This window comes from Cantharellus anzutake (genome assembly GCF_015039405.1).
Source record: "Cantharellus anzutake strain C23 chromosome Unknown EI90scaffold_246, whole genome shotgun sequence".
Lineage (NCBI taxonomy): Eukaryota > Fungi > Basidiomycota > Agaricomycetes > Cantharellales > Hydnaceae > Cantharellus > Cantharellus anzutake.
In genome coordinates this window covers 39,320-53,743 of record NW_024067196.1, presented here as the reverse complement: position 1 = coordinate 53,743, position 14,424 = coordinate 39,320, and the positions used below count along the sequence as shown (strand labels likewise).

The following is a 14,424-nucleotide window of genomic DNA, read 5'->3' as shown; positions in this document are numbered from 1 at the left end:
GTCGGGGCTCGCGCTCATGCTTGCATAGCGGGAATGGGCTCAGGTGGCATCGGGATGGGCAGCTAATGGGCTGGAATGCATGGCTGTGACAGAAAATAAGCGATTTCTCAACGGATTTACGGAATTAAGAGCCGAAATTGGAAATGCAGCCGGAGATAACTCTCATGCAGCTGATAAACATTTTTACCAATTTATTAGATGCTGTGGGAATGAGTGAGGCTGGAATTCTGGGTTGCCACTTGAGATTCCCATGCCTGCACATACTGCCATGCCTAACTTGTCCAATGTGTAACTCCATCAATTCTCCACTGATTGGGATGTTTTTGGTATCAATGGGATCATAGGAATTAGCACTATTTTTGGATCCCAAATTCGTACCAAATCATCATGTGAATGAAAGTAGTTTTCTGAATGTGGAAGCAGGTATCTGAGCCAAGTCTGTGTGTGGGTGATTATCCCACCTACAATGCTAAATTAGTGTCGCAACATAATTATTAGACAACATAACATCAATTGATGTTGTGAGTGGAATATGGACATGGGCTGGGGCCTCACACTGAAGCAGAATGGATGGAGAGAATGAGTAGAGGAGCCTTGGCCTCAGTGACTTGGAGTGAAGTGCTGTGCTGATGTCCTATTATGTTGGTGTGTAGCTCTTAACTTCAGAAGAAAACTGCATAAACTCTGAGGGGGAATACTGGTGATTGTTAAGGAAGATGACTTTCATAAGTCATCACTATGCCAGCTAACTCCGAGTGTGGCAGTACTGCAAAAGTTTTGGGAGCTTGACTCTGAGTCTGAGGTGGATAAACCTGATGAATATACATTTGGGTCATTCATTAGTTATTCATGTAATTATGTATTCTTATGTAATTGACTTATTAATCTGCACTTTCCTGGCTGTGAATTCCTTACTGTCTCAGTATTCTATGATGCCCTCTATCTTTTTTGACCACCCATGCAGCCTGACTACCATTCAAACCAGTGGTAACTCTCTGTGTACCATAGCTGCATGCTGTCAGAGACTGGATTCAGGATGAATGAAAACAACTCTATGTTTGGAGGGCTATGGCCTCAGCGACTTTACCGAGAGCACTGTGCCCAGTATCACGTCAGTGCCCTAATTTATGGACTGAGGGGTCTTCTAGAAGAGGGGGATTAACTTTAGTTGATTTTTTCACTGAGGTGTATGGTAACTAAAAGTTATGCATATATAGATACAGAAGGAGTCTAGGCAGTGGGCCCATAAATGGCAGGGCCCAGACAAAGCTGACCTAACTGGGTCAAGGGTTAGCCAACTGAATACTACCAACAACTTGGGTTACAGTTCTCCAATAAACCATTGCACTTTTGACTTCATGACCTTATTGCATGATGATGATGTATTCTAAAATTTTAAAAGAATATTCAAAACATGTAATAGTATCCCATTTAGATATGTACCAATTATGTAAGCAATATGTCCATTTTTAGTAATGTTATGTAATTTACAAACCACCCAGGTCATTGTTAGAACTGGGCAAGGGCAGACAATTCCGGAGGGGAACTGGAGGCTTAGCAAGGAGGGACCTTGGCCTCAGTGACTCATGCAGAGTGCTGTGCCATTGCTGTTTGTCCATTTGGTCCTTAATTTCAGAGGGAGTCTCTAGGGGGCATTTCAGGTCAATTTTAGACTGAAGGTCCAAAACGAGTATGTACAAGTGCCTGTATATAATAGAGAGACAAAAGCACAAGGAAGTCAAAGGGGGTCCAAATTGGAACAAAGGCATTCAAATGGGGACAAAGGGATGATGGAAGTGGAGTGGCACCGAAGGTCATAGGTTAGAACCTGTGGTACATCCAAAAGGAGATAGGGAGGGCAAAGCCCAGAGGGGCAGGAGGATGGGGTGAAGTGGGGATGATGACTAACTGGCTAAAATGGAGAGAAGCAGCAGTCCAAATAAGGATGAGGGGAAAGCATGAGAGATACATTACAATCGGTGAAATTGCCGAGTAAGGTCCGTGGAGCTTGGAGGTTGCAGAGCTTATGGAGGTTGCGGAGCCAGGGTTGAAAGTCTGAGGAATGTTGGCAATGGTGTTTATGTAGTATGAGGTCACCAATGCAATGGACTTAAGCTGAGGTGGAGTCAAAGTCCAAGGTTGGAACTATGATGGAATCTCGGAGCGAAGGTATGAGCGGTGTCCAAGTGCAGGGTATGGGGCAGTGGCGGAAGGTTGTAACTTGCCAGAGGTTTGGTGGAAGAGGGGAGGAGGGAGCATCAGCAAAAGTCCGTTATGCTCCGGAGCATCAAGAGTGGCTGGAGCATGTGGGAGACAAAACAGCAGATTGGGCACTCCTGGAGCCAATAGTGTTCTCCTGGGAGGGGGTTCAGGAGCAGCTGGGAGTGGTGAGGAGTATGTAATGTGCCAGGAGCAGTGGGAGGAAAATTTTGGTCTCTAAAAAGTTGAAAAAAAAAATTTAGGGAAAAATCAAAAAAAAAATTCAGGAACTATAGTGCCTTTAAAGTGCTTTCAGGACATATAATTATTTGCAAAATTGAGGAAGAAATGATGGAGAAAAATGGAAAATACTTTCGGAGACCTGAGAAATAATGAGAACTGAATTGATGGGAAAGTCTGAAAATTGAATAGGAAAGTGAGGGGAAGCCTTGTAAGCATTGTTATTTTCTGCTGTTCTGATTTTTCCTGATTGTTCTTGGTCTCACTCCCAGCTGCTCCTGGACCCTCCCAGGAGCTTTCAGGAGCTTCCTGGAGTATTGAGGAGCAGCTGGGGATGAGACCAAGAAGAATCGGGAAAAATCAGAACAGCAGAAAATAACAATGCTACAAGGCTTCCCCTCACTTTCCTATTCAATTTTCAGACTTTCCCATCAATTCAGTTCTTGGGTCTCCAAAAGTATTTTCCATTAGCTGCTCCTGGACCCTCCCAGGAGCTTCCAGGAGTATCCAGGAGTATCCAGTAGCAGCTGGGAGTGAGACCAAGAACAATCAGGAAAAATTAGAACAGCAGAAAATAACAATGCTACAAGGCTTCCCCTCACTTCCCTATTCAATTTTCAGACTTTCCCATCAATTCAGTTCTCATTATTTCTCGGGTCTCCGAAAGTATTTTCCATTTTTCTCCATCATTTCTTCCTCGATTTTGCAAATAATTATATATCCTGAAAGCACTTCAAAGGCACTACAGTTCCTGATTTTTTTTTGATTTTTTCCCTAATTTTTTTTTCAACTTTTTAGAAGTCCCTATTTTTCAAATTTTCCTCATTTCCCTCTATATCCCCCCCTCATTCTCCCCTCATTCTCCCCCTCATTCTCCCCCTCATTCTCCCCCTCATTCTCCCCTCATTCTCCCCCTCATTTCCCCCTCATTTCCCCCCTCATTCTCCCCCATTTCCCCCTCCCCCATATTCTGCCAGCCTGAAAGTGATTAAGTTGCCAGATTAATCATATATCAGGCCATAAATTTTGATTGTGTATTGGTGAGTCTCAGTGTCCTTGATATATAGTATAGTGTTTGGTCTAAATGTTAAGCAGTGTCTTGTTGTGTTAGTCTTGTGGTAGGAGGTATTCATGGGGGATCTTCCCTCTTTTTTTTTTCCTTTTCATTTTCAAATGCTCCAGGAGCTCCCAGAAGCTTCTCACTCCTATACACTTTGAAGCATTTAAATTGTATTTACTGGATATGTTTGTGCACAAAGCAATGCTCCAGGCCCTCCTGGGAGTGCCCTGGAGTACCTAGCCAACTCCGGAGGAAATGGGCTGTTCCTGGACCGGCCAATCTCCTCCTGATTCTCCCAGTGCTCTCGATACTCCGGAGCACTCAGGAGCATAACAATTTTTTGCTGATGAGGAGAGTGATGAGAGGAGTGGGGAGAGGAGTGGAGGAGGAATGGTGTCAGGTCCGAAGGCAAGTATCAGAGCAGATGGAAGTAGGGTAGGGGAGGGATGATGTGATGTGAGGAGTGAGGAGGAGTAAGAGGAGGAGGGTGGTGAGAGGAGTGATGTTCGGTCTGAAGGTGAGTATCAGAGCAGAGGGAAGTAGGGTAGGACTCTGGAGGTGATGAAGATGGGGGTCCGGGAGTCGGATTGGGATTGGGTATGTACAGATATGACAGTCATTGCAACTGTCATATCCTGGATCTTCCACCTCCCTCTGCCCTAGTCCTAGATGACTCCTATGACCTCCACCAGCCCTCCCAATCTCTCTCTGCTGCCTCCGGTCGATGCCAACAATCCTAGGACTACCTCCTCCCTCGACTCTCTCCTGCTCTGCCTCCCATCTACTTCCGCATCACCTCCAGACCTCCCCTACCAGACCTCCACCTCCTTGGACCTCTTGTTCAAAGGATACGGATCTGCTTATTGTTGGTAACCCTCAACATACCTACATACCTATCCACCCTCCTTACTCCTGGTCTCCACACCTCCAGTTGTGTACCTCCGGTACCTCCCCACTCCTACCTTACCTCCAGTCATGTTATTCTTTATTGTTTTATCATTTGATATTTTCTACAACCCCAATCTTCCAGACTACAACTTCTGGGCTCCGGACCTTTCCAGCCATTGCAAGCAGGAATGGACTCCTAGAGGGGAGAGAGGGGGAAGAAAGAAGGGAGCACTCCAGCTCACTCCCTGACAACTCAGGGAAGAAGAGGGGGGGGGTGAAAAGGGGTCGGGAGGTCCACTGTACTAGGTTTTGTCATATCTGTACATACCCGATCCCGATCCAACTCCCAGACCCTCACCTTCATCACCTCTGGAGTCCTACCCTATCCCTGTCTGCTCTGATAATCACCTTCAGACCGAACATCACTCCTCTTGCCACCCTCCTCCTCTTACTCCTCACTCCTCACGTCACCCCCACCTGTCTGTCCCTCTCCTACCCTACCTCCATCCACTCTGATACTCACCTTCGGACCTGACACCATTCCTCCTCCACTCCTCTCCCCACTCCTCTGCCAAGTTATGACCTTCCACTGCCATCCCGTACCTTCACTCCGAGATCCTGTCTTAATCCTGACCTCGGACTTTGACTCCACCTCGGCTTAAGTCCATTGCATTGGTGACCTCATACTACGTAAACACCATTGCCAACATCCCTCAGACTTTCAACCCTGCCTCTGCAACCTCTGTAAGCTCCACAACCTCTGAGCTCCATGGATCATACTTGGCACTTTTTCTGCTTGTAATGTATCTTTCGCGTTTCCCCCTCATCCTTATTTGCACTGCTGCTTCTCTCCATTCTAGCCAGTTAGTCATCACCCCCACTTCACCTCATCCTCCTGCCCCTCTGGGCTTTGCCCTCCCTATCTCCTTTCGGATGTACCACAGGTTCTAACCTATGACCTTTGGTGCCAATCCGCTTCTGTCATCCCTTTGTCCCTGTTTGGACACCTTTGTTCCGATTTGGACCCCCTTTGATTTCCTTGTGCTTTTGTCTCCCCATTATATACAGGTGCTTGTACATACTCATTTTGGACCTTCAGTCTAAAATTGACCTGAAATGCCCCCTAGAGACTTCCTGCTCACTGCTTCTGAAATTAAGGACCAAATGGACAAACAGCAATGGCACAGTGCTCCACACGAGTTGCTGAGGCCAAGGCCCCTCCTTGCTAAGTCTCCAGTTCCCCTCCAGAATCGTCTGCCCTTGCCCAGTTCTAACAGGTTTGATGTTTTTAGCAAACAAACCAACTACTCAACTAAACTGGTGGAATGACCCTGAGGACCAAATTTTTCCTTAGCTTTAGTTACTAAGCCTCTTGTTGCACCCCAGAGTGCACCGACTCCAAGCTAGATGTGAAGAGGGTGTCATATCCGTACATACCCAATCCTGATCTGACTCCTGGACCCCCATCTTCATCACCTCCAGAGTCCTACCCTACTTCCCTCCACTCCGATACTCACCTTCGGACTGAACATCACTCCTCTCACCACCCTCCTCCTCTTACTCCTCCTCACTCCTCACATCACCTCCACCCTTCCGCCCCTCTCCTACCCTACCTGTTGTAGTTTGAGTTGTCTCTTTTGTTTCAATCTTCACTCTATAGATAGTCATGTGACTTTGGAGTCGACTTTATCCTTTCTACTTATTGTATCTAGGCTAAAGTCTACTCCAGGCAAGTCTTCCTGTATATTATCCTTTCTACTTATTGTATCTAGGCTAAAGTCTACTCCAGACTGCCCCAGGGGTGCTCACCTGAGTTACTACAGGTTATGAGCCCAGCCTATTAAAGGGCTGTTTCGAAATTTTCACTTTTGGGCTGAAAACTTCATCTTGTCATCAAACTTCTATCAATTCTCAGCTCTCTAGTGCTCTAGCCAACTCTTAACAGCCCCTGTCAACTTGAATCTGCCATAGCGCCCTGGGTTTTGCCTCGTTCGACGCCTAAGTCTGCCACGTCATTAGTCGCGCGTGGAACTCTAACACCACAAAATCTCGCATCAATCGAATCTTTCGTTCCTCTGATACAGACCATTCTTTCTCTGGTCTTGATACTGCTCTAGCTCGTCAACGCTTGCACGAATCGCTGTCGTCTTTTGCCACGTCATTCTTCATTTGTCGAGCTTTAAGCGCCCAGACTTTCGTATCGATCGCATCATTAGTTCCGCCAACACAGACGATTCTTTCTCTGGTCTTACTACTTCTGTAGCTCATCAGCGCTTGCACAAATCGTGTCGAAATTTATACCACATATAGCGCCAACAACGACCTTTCGTCTATCACGTTTTCGAACCGATCGAATTACCCATTCTTTCGAAAATCGTCCTTCAACATTATTGTGACTTTTAAAACGCTTACAGCACCTCAACGGGTCCACAGATTGCTCTAAAACCAATACACATTGTACTTCGCTTGACAATCTATCATCGTTCCCGGTTTTGCGACAATCGCACCATTTCCCCACCTGCTACAGTGAAGACTTGTTTTTCAACAAAGATTCACTCTAGTTATCTCATTTCTCCATCAATCGTTTCGAAATTGCTGCAAACGCTAGATCGATTGACAATGCCTCGTCGCTTTAAGTCTCACACCAATCGCTCAACTTGTTCAAATTCTATGAACACTTCTTCCACCCCCTCTCCTGTGTGGTCTCTACACACTGCTCTCTCTGCTCCTCCTGTCCCCATGCCAAATTCCTGGATTGCAGACACTGGTGCCACCTCACATATGACTCCACATCGTGAGTGGTTCAATCAGTATTCACCCTGCCACACCCCAGTCCGACTTGCAGACAACAACATTATCTATGCCGCTGGGGTTGGTACTATTGTCTTCACTCCCATCATAAATGGCATCCCCTCACGTCCAATCGAGTTCTCAAGTGTCCTCCATGTTCCATTACTCCAGAACAACCTCCTCTCAGTCCTCCATCTGACCAAGAAGCACAACTTTGAGGTTGTCATCAAACAGTCAACTATGACCTTCAGGCAGAATGGTGAACTCCTGTTTGAGGCAGCAGTGTCTGATGGCAACACTGGACTTCTTATTGGATCTACAACTGTGCAGTCTGCTCTTAGAGCCTCCTCTCTCTCTCCTGAACTTTGGCATCGACGTCTCTGCCACATTGGGAGAACTAGGCTGAAGGAACTATTTTCTGGATCTTATGTGAAGGACTTGGACATTGGAACCCCTCTCTCTACCTCTCCTCTCCCTGACATCTGTGAGCATTGCCTAGCTGGCAAACAACATCGCCTTCCTTTCCCTGATGCTGCCTCAAATCGGAGATCCAAACCTCTTGAACTTGTACACTCAGACCTTCATGGTCCTATCTCAGTTCAAACTCCCCAGCAGCACAGGTACTGGATCAGCTTTGTGGATGACTACTCTCGCTACAGAGTCATCTATTTGCTCCAGAACAAGTCACAGGCCTTTGCTGCTTTCAAGGAGTTCAAGGCTCTTGCAGAAAATCAAACTGGTTTTCAGGTCAAGGCACTTAGGGATGACAAAGGGGGGGAATATATGAGTAGGGAGATGGACCAATTCTTGAAGGAACATGGGATTATGAGGGAACATACCACCAGAGGGACCCCACAGCAGAATGGAGTGGCAGAAAGGACTAATCGAATATTGGATGAAGGGATTACTTCCATTCTGCATGAGTCTCAACTTCCTGGTTCTTTCTGGGGGGATGCATTGGCTTCCTTCCTCCATGTCTTAAATCGTTCTCCCACTTCTTCCCTCAAGGACATGACTCCCTATGAAGCCTGGTTTGGTTCTAAACCATCTCTCTCCCACCTTAGAGTTTTTGGTTGCCAGGCCTATGTCCATGTCCAGAAGGATAAGAGGAAGAGTTTTGAGCCAAAAACACATAGAGGTATTTTCATTGGGTATCCAGCAGACTTCAAGGGTTGGAAGGTTTATGACTTGTCAACTGGCAAGACTGTGATCTCAAGAGATGTGGTTTTTGATGAGCAAACCCTGCCTGGTATTGGACCTGGTAACCTCAAAGACACTTATCACCCCTTACACTTGAAGCCAGTGCCAGAGTCAGGGGGAGATCACTCATCCAGAAATTTCTTTACTCCTCTGTCTGACTCTATATCTGACATTTTGACTTCTGACACTGTCTCCAATCCTCCACCTGTCCATCGCCCTCCTTCTCCTCAACCACCACCATCCATTTCTCCCTCTCCTGCACCACCCTCTCCTCACCCTTCATCCTCTCCATCACCTGGCCCTTCTACCCTTCGTCGTACAACTCGCTCCAATGCTGGGAAGCCACCTGGTGAGTGGTGGAAAGTCAATCCTACCCCATCACCTCCTCCTAGCAAGTGGGATGCAAGGGAGCCAACTCCAGATGTCCAATCTGACTCAGACCATGATGGCTCTGATGAAGATGACTCTGAGTCTGACATGGCTGCCTCTGCCCTGCTGAGCAAGTCCCTCTCTAAGGCTCTTTCACAGGAGGAGATGGTTGAATTTGCATTCTCCACTTCAACTGTTGAGCCTAAGTCTATGAAGGAGGCCAAGAAACGTGATGACTGGCCATTGTGGCAGGAGGCTGCCTTGAAGGAGTACACCCAAATGCTGTCTCATGACACATGGGAGTTGGTGCCACTTCCAAAGGGGAGGAAATCTGTTGGTTCCAAGTGGGTTTTTAAGATTAAGGAGAACTCAGATGGGACTATAGAAAGGTACAAGGCTAGGATCGTTGCTCAAGGTTTTTCCCAGAAACCCCACCTTGACTACACAGAAACCTTTGCCCCAGTTGCCAAATTTGCTTCTCTTCGCTCTCTCCTTGCCATTTCAGCCATTGAAGACTTGGAACTTCACCATATGGATGTCTCCTCTGCCTTCTTGAATGGTGATCTGGATGAGGATATCTATATGACTCAGCCTGAAGGTTTTGTGGACCCTGGGAAGGAGCACTTGGTATGTCACTTGAAGAAGTCACTCTATGGCCTGAAGCAAAGTCCAAGGCAATGGTATCAAAAACTCCATGAGACTTTTCTGGATCTTGGTTTCAAGAGGTGCCCAAGTGATAATTCTATCTGGGTATGGGGTAAGGACAAGGTGAAAGTAATCATTCCAGTCTATGTGGATGACATTACCCTTGCCTGCAATGACTTGGCAGTTCTCAACAAAGTCAAGTTGGAACTCCAGACCAAGTTTGAGATGAGGGATCTGGGGGAGCTTAGTTATATCTTGGGATTGGAAGTTCACAGGAATTGCTCCCAACACAAGATTTGGCTCTCTCAACACAAACACACTTCTGACATTCTCAATCGTTTTAATCACCAACATTCTAGACCCCTTCTCACTCCCCTTGATCCTTCCATCACACTCTCCAAGGTTGACAATATGTCTAAGGAAGAAAAGGATTACATGTTGGGAGTGCCATACTTGAGTGCTGTTGGTAGCCTCATGTATTTGGCTATTGGGACCAGGCCTGATATTGCCTATGCAGTGGGGTTACTAAGTCGCTTCAACTCCTGCCCAGGCAGAATTCATTGGGAGGCCATTCAGAGAGTGTTTAGGTATCTCAAAGGCACTTTAGATTATTGCCTTGAGTTTGGGCCATCTCATTCTGGGGGAGTCTCACTTTCAGTTTTCTCTGACTCTGACTATGCTGGTGACACTGAAAAGGCTTGTTCCACTTCTGGATATGCCACCTTTATTGGTTCTTCATGTGTCAACTGGTCTAGCAGACGTCAAGATGTTGTGGCCAAATCCACCACTGAAGCAGAGCTCTATGCTGCCAACTCTGGAGCCTCAGATGGAACTTGGATGACATACCTTCTTGAGGAACTTGGATATCCCCAAAACACCCCTTTCCCACTTCAAATGGATAATGAGTCCACCATCAAAGTTGCCAAGAATCCAGAACACCATGGGAGGATGAAGCACATCAACACCAAGTATTACTGGATTAGGGATCAGGTGGATTTGGGAAAGTTGAAGATCCAATGGGTTGCTTCAAAGGAGAATTGTGCAGACATCCTGACTAAGGCTCTTCCCAGAGACCTCCATCAACATCAATGTTCCTTGTTAGGACTTAGAAGATTAGAGTTTGATTGAGGGGGAGTGTTGTAGTTTGAGTTGTCTCTTTTGTTTCAATCTTCACTCTATAGATAGTCATGTGACTTTGGAGTCGACTTTATCCTTTCTACTTATTGTATCTAGGCTAAAGTCTACTCCAGACTGCCCCAGGGGTGCTCACCTGAGTTACTACACTTTTGACACCACCACTCTCACATGCCTTTCGACATCATGTGGAACCTCACGGTAAGATGAGAAATTGTCACCACCATTGTTCCACAACGGCTGGGTCGATCTGGACGAAATTCAGGGAATCCATAGTTATGATTTTTCTCTATTTTCTGAGCCCTTGATCGTCTTCTGGCGGCCAGTAGCACCAAGCGTAGTTTTTGGGCTGAACCAATTCAGTACCAGCGCGTTATGCGCAATTGTACCCCATAATAAATGAAATAAAATGTTCTTATGCACCATTGGCATTGGTAGGTGATCATCACATATGGGAAATCCTTAAGGAAGGTAAAACCACAAAAATACTGTTGTAGTTTCTCATTTCTTTCTCTTTTTCTTTTCAATCTGCGCTCTATAAGCGTCACATGACACCAGAGTTGTCCATTACTGTTTCTACTATCTGTATAAACATTAAAGTCCAACTCAGGGTGTGCCACCAGCTGAGATACAATAAATACTGGCAGTGTAGGGTATAGGGGGTTATCCCGCCTACATCAGACCCGGAATGTTCTGGAGTCGGACCGAAGGTGGTGTCAGAGCTGGAGGTGGGATAACCTCTTGGAAGTCAGCAAGGAGAAGGTGACGGGAAAGAAGTAGGGCTCCGGAGTCAGTTTCGGAGTTCCAGGAGCCCAGAGCAGAGGTCAGGATTGTATGGATTATTATAACCCAGCTAATAGGCGCTTCCTGAGTCGGACTTTAGTGTTAATACACCTAGTGGTAACAGTAAAGGACGACTCCACAGTCATGTGATGTGAAATAGAGCGCAGATTGAAGAGAAACTAAGTGAAGTAACCACAACACTCCCCCTCAATCCAGCTCCAGCTTCCTAAGTCCTAACAAGGAACATTGATGTTGGTGAAGATCTCTAGAGAGAGCCTTTGTGAATATGTCAGCACAATTTTCCCTGGAAGCTACCCATTTGATCTCCAACCTCCCTAAGTCAACCTGATCCCTAATCCAATAGTACTTTGTCTCAATATGCTTCATTCTCCCATGGTGTTCTGGGTTTTTGACGACTTTGATGGAAGATTGGTTGTCCATGTGGAGGGGGAATGAAGAGCCTTGGGAATATCCAAGTTCCTCCAGTAGATGACACATCCATGTACCATCTGAGGCTCCTGCATTTGCAGCATAGAGCTCAGCTTCTGTAGTGGACTTGGCAACAACATCTTGGCATCTGCTAGACCAGCTAACACATGAGGAGCCAACAAAAGAAGCATACCCTGAAGTTGAGAGTGCCTTTGAAGCATCCCCTGCATATTCTGAGTCAGAGAACACAGAGAGAGTGACTCCCCCTGAAGATGATGGCCCTAACTCAAGACAGAAGTCAGAGAGTTGAATCAACTCAAGAGGCCAACAGCATAAGCTATGTCTGGCCTAGTCCCAATGGCCAAGTACATAAGGCTGCCCACTGCACTCAAGTATGGCACACCTTGCATGAAGTCCTTCTCTTCCTGTGGCATGTTCTCAATTTTGGAAAGGGTGATATCGGGGTCAAGGGGAGTGACGACGGGTCTGCAATGCTCATGATGGAAGCGTCGCAGGATGTCTAGGGTATGTTTGCGCTGGGAAAGCCAGATTGTACAATTTGCACGATTGCGATGGACTTCAAGGCCTAGGATATAGTTGAGCTCCCCTAGATCTTGCATTTCGAACTTGGACTTAAGCTCAGTTTTGAGTGAAGTTAGGGCAGCCAAGTCATTGCAAGCTAGAGTGAGATCATCTACATAGACTGGAATAATCACCTTAACATGATCCTTGGCCCAAACCCAGATAGAGTTGTCACTAGGGCACCTCTTGAAAGCCAAAGCTGAGAAGGTCTCATGTAGCTTCTGGTACCATTGTCGAGGGCTTTGTTTGAGGCCATAGAGTGACTTCTTGAGATGACAGAACATATGTTCTTTACCTGGCTCCACAAATCCTTCTGGTTGAGCCATGTAAATGTCTTCTTCAAGGTCACCATTGAGGAAAGCAGAGGATACATCCATATGATGCAATTCCAAGTCCTCAATGGCAGCGATGGCAAGAATGGTTTGAAGGGAGGCGAATTTAGTGACTGGGGCAAAGGTTTCAGTGTAGTCAAGGTGGGGTTTCTGTGAGAATCCTTGAGCTACGATTCTGGCCTTGTATCTCTCGATAGATCCGTCTGCATTCTGCTTAACCTTAAATACCCACTTTGATCCCACAGGTTTTTGCCCCTTTGGAAGAGGTACCAAGTCCCAAGTATTGTGTGACAACATCTGGTTATACTCCTTCAAAGCTGCTTCTTGCCACAGGGGCCAGTCATCACGCTTCTGGGCCTCTTTCATTGACCTGGGTTCCACAATTTGTTGTAGTTTGAGTTGTCTCTTTTGTTTCAATCTTCACTCTATAGATAGTCATGTGACTTTGGAGTCGACTTTATCCTTTCTACTTATTGTATCTAGGCTAAAGTCTACTCCAGACTGCCCCAGGGGTGCTCACCTGAGTTACTACAGGTTATGAGCCCAGGCACTCTGCCCCTCTCCTTATGTCTGTTAAAGGCCGAGTGCCTCACCCGGGACCTTGCCTGCCAATGTCACATGGTCTAAGGGGGAGTGTTGTGGTCAGACCATCTGCTCCTAGAGAACAGGCCTATGGCTACCGGCCATATGGTGTAGTGGTTAACACCTCCAAATATATGTTGGATGGTCCTAGGTTCGAATCCTGGTGTGGCCTCTTTTTCAGACTACAATACAATTGAGGTAGCCAGGGAAAACTCAACCATCTCTTCCTGTGACAAGGGCTTAGTCTTTGACTTGGCCAAAAGGGCAGCCATGGCAAGCTCATCCTCTGAGTTGTCCTCTGGCTCATTTGCATCAGCATCTGAGTCAGAGTTGACACCAGGAGTTGGCTCTCTGGCTTCCCACTTGCTCACAGGTGGAGAGGGAGTTGCCTTGACCTTCCACCACTCACCAGGTGGTTTGCCAGCATTAGAGCGAGTTGTGCGATGCAAAGTCGAAGGGCCAGGAGAGGGGGATGGTCTCAGAGGTGGAGATGAAGGGGGGGATGTGGAAGGAGAAGAAGGAGCAGAGGGGGGAGGAGAAGGAGAGGGGGGTGTAGGAGGTGCAGGAGGAACAGTGTCAGAGGACAAGGTCTCAAAGATATCATGGTTTGGGAGAGTGAAGTGACTGTTGGGCTGTTGGGCTGTTTATCTCCCCCTGCCTCTGGCACTGGTGCCAAATGTACAGGGATGTAGGAACCATTACCAGATTTTGTGCCAGGCATGCATTGTTCATCAAAGATCACATCTCTTGAAATAAGTGTCTTCTGAGTAGATGGATCATATACTTTCCAACCTTTGAAGTCTGGTGGGTACCCAATGAAGATGCCACGATGTGTCTTTGACTCAAAGCTTTTGCACTTGTCCTTCTGCACATGAGCGTAAGCTTGGCACCCCAAAATGCGGAAATGGGAGACAGAAGGTTTGCGATTGAACCAGACTTCATAGTGTTGTGGTTATTTCTCTTCATTTCTATTCAATCTGCACTTCTACTTAGTATCATGTGACTGCTGAGTCGCTCTTTACTGTTCTTACTTGTGTAATAACACTAAAGTCAACTCAGGCAAGTCTCCTCTTGTATATACTGTTCTTACTTGTGTAATAACACTAAAGTCAACTCAGACTGAGGTATCTGCTGAGATACAATAATTCCCTGTTACAACAGTGGTGGTCCTTACAGGGGGGATTGATACAG

At 46.5% G+C, this 14,424-nt stretch overlaps 1 non-coding gene across 1 annotated transcript; it reads left to right on the top strand.

Annotated features, from left to right (window-relative positions):
- Nucleotides 1–13,332: 13,332 nt before the first annotated feature.
- On the top strand, nucleotides 13,333–13,405 carry EI90DRAFT_t322. Its single transcript has one exon. It is a non-coding gene; the product is annotated as a tRNA-OTHER (tRNA).
- Nucleotides 13,406–14,424: the final 1,019 nt, after the last annotated feature.